Consider the following 6598-nt stretch of genomic DNA (forward strand, 5'->3'; position numbering starts at 1 on the left):
AGTACAAAACTAACCAAACAATTTAGCGCAGTACAGGAGCCTCTCAGTTTTAAAGCAGTTTGTAAAGCCTGAAGTAGCTGAAAGTGTCTGTCCCTCATGACGTGGTTTAGGTGGTCGCTAATCGTGGAGGATTTACCAATCTGCACAGTAAACATTTATCTGTAGGATAACGCGGAGGCTGCGCGCATCGTTAAAGTAAACGGGGGATACCTGACTAACGGGGTAGGGTTAGGCGCTCAGAATGAACATCCCCCACGAATGCTGGGGATTTCCTTTGCATTTTCCCAGGGTAAACTGTACATACTGTGGAGAATTTTTAATTTAACAGTGGAAACTGACCACATGATTTAAGTCCTACAGATAAGCGTTTAAGGCTTGAACTGCACTATATACAGGGCTGCACCTCGCGCTTATAATTGCACGACAAAGGGATGAAATTTACCCAAAACAAACTATAGCCAAGCCGAACTTATCTACCAATAGAGTGTCAAATAAGTTGTCGGTGTTGCCGTCAATAGACACAAATCAGTCCCGACAAATGCGGTGTGAATACAGCTTTAGATAATAGGCGGAAAAATGTCACGGCTGCCAGCTCTCACCCATCTGGCAAGACACTCAGGCTCAATCTTACGGCAAATCTATATTATTCCATTATAAACCTATAATTAGCTACATCAAACGCCTAGGGGTCGTTTGCAAACCCTACAGACTGTTTACAAGGTAATAAACCTGTTACACACATGTAAGTCTGTGTGCAGACTTGTCAGGAATGGAGAACCTCACGCCAGCCGGCTGACCAAAGGGGCATGAAGATTTACGCCTACAATTTCATCAGCAGATTAGCAGTACGCCTAAAATATTAATGAGAAGCTTACTGTGGTGCCCAAAAGTTAGTGATCTGTATAAATTAGGCGTATCATTATGTTTAGTAAACGTGTCGGACTTTAAACTGCAAAAGTACCGCCACACAACCAACGTCTTTTTACTTTGTTTATCCAAATTATCGTGTCTTTTAAAAGGTTTTATGGCTGTCGAGCTGCCCTTTTCTTCACCGCCACTTCAGTGCTTATCGCTTCCAGGATTTACCAAAACGTGTGGCCTGCTCCACTAACCAGATTTAATAAGCATAACGATACGCCGATTTATACAGATTACTAACTTTCGGGCACCACAATACGCCTCTCAGTAATATTTTAGATTTGCTACTAATCCGCAAGTAAATGGTGATTGCGTATATGCAAGGTATTGGTCATTACGCACGCGCACATATCGTGATTATATCGCGACGTTGGGATTTGATTTTTAGATTAAGAGAGAAGTATGACATGAGAGGTCAGAGCCAATAATACAATTAATTGAAAATTAAATAAATTAGGGCAAATTTATTTGGTTAAACACAGAAGAAAACACCGTATGCTATATTGTTAAACACTGCATGAGATGTGTACGCTTGTGATCGCTACAGAAATCGGAAGCATGGCTGCGTGGATGCTGCCATCGCCTGGCATCAGTGGAAAGTGTCGTGCGGCGTATCTCTAGTCCAGAAGCAAGTCAAAATTCAAAGCTTGACGACTACTGAATGTGCATCGCACTATCGCACCATCTGGTAAATTGAACCATTCTAAAATATTTGGGTAATATTTAAAATTATACCCCGTGGTGTACTTGTGGTATGGAAAACAGCAGATATCACAGATGACCTGAGTTAAAAGTGTAGGTCATTGGTCTAGGTGGGTAATTGCAGTAAACACATTTTAAATTCTGCTTATATTCCTGCAGGTGTGCAAAGACTTTGAATTTTACTCCAGACATTGTAGGAAGGAGTTGTAGAATATGGATACTTCTTATTAGTCACAACTGATATCTGTCAAATTAAAGCTTAGAATGGACTGATCTGAGGAACTTTTGTAAAGGCTGTTAAAGCTCAGCTGGGCCGTTGATCAAATGTATTTTTCACTCTAGAGGTGGTCTTTCCAGGTCCATACTCCAGAGTCAGGAATGTGGCACGAAGGACTGTGACTCATGTTTGTCCTAAACCCAGAGTGACCCAGAGCCCTTTGGGGGGAAATGTGTTTTATTAACCTTTATAAACAGTAACCTGTACTCTAGAACTGGTAACCTTTTGCTGTTCTTTGTCCAGTGGCTTATTACAGGAAGCGTGTGTGTTTTTGTACGTGTGCCTGTATTTGAACAAGTGCCAAGTGTTTGTTATCACTTTTCATATGTTTTTGAGTTTTAGTGTGTTGGAGTAACAGTTACGGACCTCATTCAAATCTGAATCTTTTACGAAAATAGAAATGCAGATGACTGTAGTAAGGTATTATATTTAAAAGAATAAACATATTGGATTCTGCATATCTATACTCTGCTTTTAAAACTCATTGGGGAGACAGATGTGCTTCACATATAAATCTGGTGAGGTTTGCATGTGGATTGTGTTTTTATTTGCTTCAGAATTATTTGGATTTCATGTTTGCTCAGGAAGCTTATGAATGGATCCATGACTCCACATCCTTACACAGGACAGCAGGGATAGTCTTCCATAATGACCTTGATTTTGTTTTTCATAGCTCACAGGATCTGGTTCAGTTGACGATGGGAGTTTTGATGCTTTTGTAGAGTGACTTTCCCAACATGATTTTATTCATTCTTAGTTTAGAGATTTTATTAAAGCACTTTAAGCAAACGTCACCAAAACAGTCCAGGGCAGTTACCATAGTACACTGTCTATTTCATGAACAGGAAATGAGGAAAAAATGATTTTTCATCTGGAAAAATACTGATGGCTATTCTGGGAAGACACAAGACGAGATAGGTCCTCAGTGGGTTCATTCCTAGACCCTCACACAAATACTCGCCTATGAATCCAGAAACGTCGAACTCTGATGACCCTTAATGCTATCAAAACGCAAAGAGTTGGCGTGCAACAAATAAGATGCAGCTAATGACCTAAAGCTGACAAAGCATGCATTTCGTTTGTTAAATAGATTATAGAAGCTCACCGACTCTGCTCATGGAGCCCTGCTTCATAGCCCGAAACAAATAGGCATTATGACAAAGCTGTCACACATGCCTAATAAATAATCTCCAATTTCGAATATATCATATCATTGCAGTACCAGGAAATAGAATACATTTGTTACCTTGCCTATAAGTTTAGGCATTGACACACACCATTACGATTGTTGCTTATATGCATTATAGCCTTTCGTTGTAAATTCTCAGTGTTTCTGGGCACACTGGGATGTTTTTTGCAGTTAATAAATGGGGGAAGCTGTTGAATGAAAGGTCTTGATGTTTCTTGAGTTGGCTGCTCTTTGGTGTCAAGAGAACAGATTCCATGAAAAAACGATAAAAACTCCCCAAAGGCAGGGCACTCTGTAAGTGTCATAGTGACACGTCCTGCTGGACTGTTAGGAATGCCCATGCATGGCAGGTTGTGTCGTCTTCAGGACGTGGCACAAGTGAACTGTGGAAGGTGTGTATGCATGCTCACGTAATTAGTCAGGCAAGAGCCCAGGCACATATAATCAGTCAAATAAGAACTGCACCAAATATACTGAAACTCACCTCCTGAAAAACAGGCAGTTGAACAGACATTGAAACCGGCAGTTGAGTCTGCATGTGAAAGTCATCTCTCAGGTACAAACCGCTAGGAAATTGCAAAAAAACCCATAGAAATGGTCTATTTCCTCATTAAGACTCTTGATATTCCATAGGATTCAGTTTCAAGATCCAAAATGTTTCAGAATAAAGTCATTTCAGCCTGTCACCTCCACCTATAGATGTTTTTTTTTTTTTTTTTTTTTTACAATTTCAAAGCCATAAATATTTAAAGACAATTGATTGCTGTGGTGCACAATTTTGTACAGTAGTGTGTCACCATAGGGCATTCTTCATTATTGACACAAATTGTATATTTATGATCAGCAACATGCTTTTTAACTCTCCTTTTAGTCGTACACACATAGAAATGCATACAAGTACACAACAGGTGATACACAACAAACTCAGAGTTAAAATTGATGAAGTCATTGATATTGCATTCACTCTTAAATCACAAAATGTCCTGCTCTGAATATTACTCTCACAATGAACTAACTAGGCTGTAACTGACACAAGGGAAGACTGACACTAAATTTGGGGCAACACAGGAATCAAACAATGTCTGTCATGAGAGACCTTTGTAGTTAAAAGCAATCAAAAAATCTAAAGCAATATTATCGTAACAAAAAACAGTTATACGATTATTATCTGAATGTCTGAAAACATTTTAGCCTGTCATAACACTGGAAACCAGGAACACTCACAGCGCTGTATATGTTAACAACAGCAACAGGTTGCCTGCAACAGAAAGCTAACCTTGACAGAAAAACATGGGGAAATGGTGCCATCTTCTGGTGAAACTCTGCTACTAATCTTACTTGAACATAAAACGTTGTACATGTATAACATATAGTGAGTACCTCCATAATGCGACGAATGCGTTCCTGAAAAACGTTGCTCACTAAAATTGTGTACTAAAATAAACATATATAATGGGAAAGTTGGTGGCATGGTGGTGCAGTGGTTAGCACTGTTGCCTCACACCTCTGGGACCCGAGTTCGAGTCTCCACCTGGGTTACATGTGTGTGGAGTTTGCATGTTCTCCCCATGTCGTCGTGGGGTTTCCTCCGGGTACTCCGGTTTCCCCCCACAGTCCAAAAACATGCTGAGGCTAATTGGACTTGCTAAGTTGCCCATAGGCGTGCATGTGTGAGTGAATGGTGTATGAGTGTGCCCTGTGATGGGCTGGCCCCCCATCATGGGTTGTTCCCTGCCTCATGCCCATTGCTTCCGGGATAGGCTCTGGACCCCCCGCAACCCAGTAGGATAAGCAGTTTGGAAAATGGATGGATGGATGGATGGATGGATGGATAATGGGAAAAACGGGGTTGGGGGTTAAGTAACACAGGCATCTTTAAGCAGCAACGGCACAAGACACAGCAGGCTTAGCTGGGATGTGCTGAAGATCAAAAGTCCAGTAAGGAGCAGAGATCAGTTTTCAGAATTAAATATGAGAAAATCATATGTTCAAACCCCGCAGGGACTGGCAGTAGTGAATTAGGCCCACAGCTAATATAAAATACACAAAATCAGTCCAGAAATAAATCAGACCAAGCCTAAAAAATGTACATTTGTTCCTTTGCTCATTTGCTAAGGCTGCCACTCAAAAGTATGAGATAGGGAGGGAGTGGATGTTATGTTATTTTAATTTGTGGCCAAGACAGCAGTAATCAAAGGGAAAAATCCACGACAATCTCCCCTGGAACAAAACACAGCCTGCCCCGTGGCCCTTCCAGCCACTGCGTCACTGCAGTTCTTTTCAAGTTCCACCTTTCTACTTTTGTTTCATGCAAATCAATTTTATTACTGTGAACTTGCTTGCATGTGGATTTTGAGCACACATGTATAAAATGTATATTTTTATATATATTCTTTTTAAGTGTTTTCAATAAGCCACAGCTCAAACATCTGAAAGAATCATCTTGTGCCAACTCTTTAAGGGGTTTTTGGTGAATGACACCTCTTAGATGGTGGGACAATTATGTATTTCCTGCTGAGTCGCTGACGTACAGTAGTTCTAGGACTGGAAAATACAGGCGTTGACCCCACTACCTCTCAAGTGTTAAACAAGCGCTCTGCTTTTTGAACTAACTCCTCACCGTACAAACTCACGCTATGCGATTTCTTTGAGTATCTAGTAAATGGTTTTTCAAACCAGCTTCTGGACAGTATTCAGAGACCTGGGAGTTAGTTTCCATATCAAAAACATCAAGAAATTGGTTACACTTATTGACTCACGTAGTAATGAAAAAGATCTGCCATTTGAGCTAATTCCCCACATTGCAAACCTTTGCTATGTGATTTCTTTGGTAACAAATGAAAAAAGTGTTTCTTCAAATTTTCATTATTCCAAGTGAGCACTATAGTTTTTTATCTTTTGGCGGTATTCTGGGAAATAGGTGTCGCTTTATTTTGAATATTTTGATTTATTTGGTGTGTCTCTAGAGGGCAGTATGACTGTAGGAAGCTGAGGACTGGTGACACAAAGAGAAGTTCTTGAAAGTTTTTTTGGTGAGCAACACGTTTTGGATGATGAATGAATGAAGTATTTCCTCGTGAATTCTCAAGGCCCAGCAGCTAAAGACTTGGTGAATGCAGCCATTGATTCTGCTACCTCTCACACACTAAGCACTCTACCATTTCAACCAATTCCCTTCACTGCAAGGTCGTGCTATGCAATATCTTTGAGGCTCCAGTAAATGGTTTTTCAAGACAGCTTGCACACAATAGCAGGCAGTTATTTTTTTCCAATATAAAAAAACATTAAGAAACTGGATACAAATGAACTGGATACAAGTGTCCCGCGGGCGGAGTCCCTTCCAGTGGTGGTGTCCCGCAGGCGGAGTCCCTTCCAGTGGCGGTGTCCCGTGTGCAGAGTCCCCCCAGTGGTGGTGCCCCGCAGGCGGAGTCCCTTCCAGTGGCGGTGTCCCGTGCTCAGAGTCCCTCCCAGTGGCAGTGCCCCGCAGGCGGAGTCCGGCCGCTTTCGCCCCC

Source organism: Brienomyrus brachyistius, chromosome 15, assembly GCF_023856365.1.
Source record: "Brienomyrus brachyistius isolate T26 chromosome 15, BBRACH_0.4, whole genome shotgun sequence".
Classification (NCBI taxonomy): domain Eukaryota; kingdom Metazoa; phylum Chordata; class Actinopteri; order Osteoglossiformes; family Mormyridae; genus Brienomyrus; species Brienomyrus brachyistius.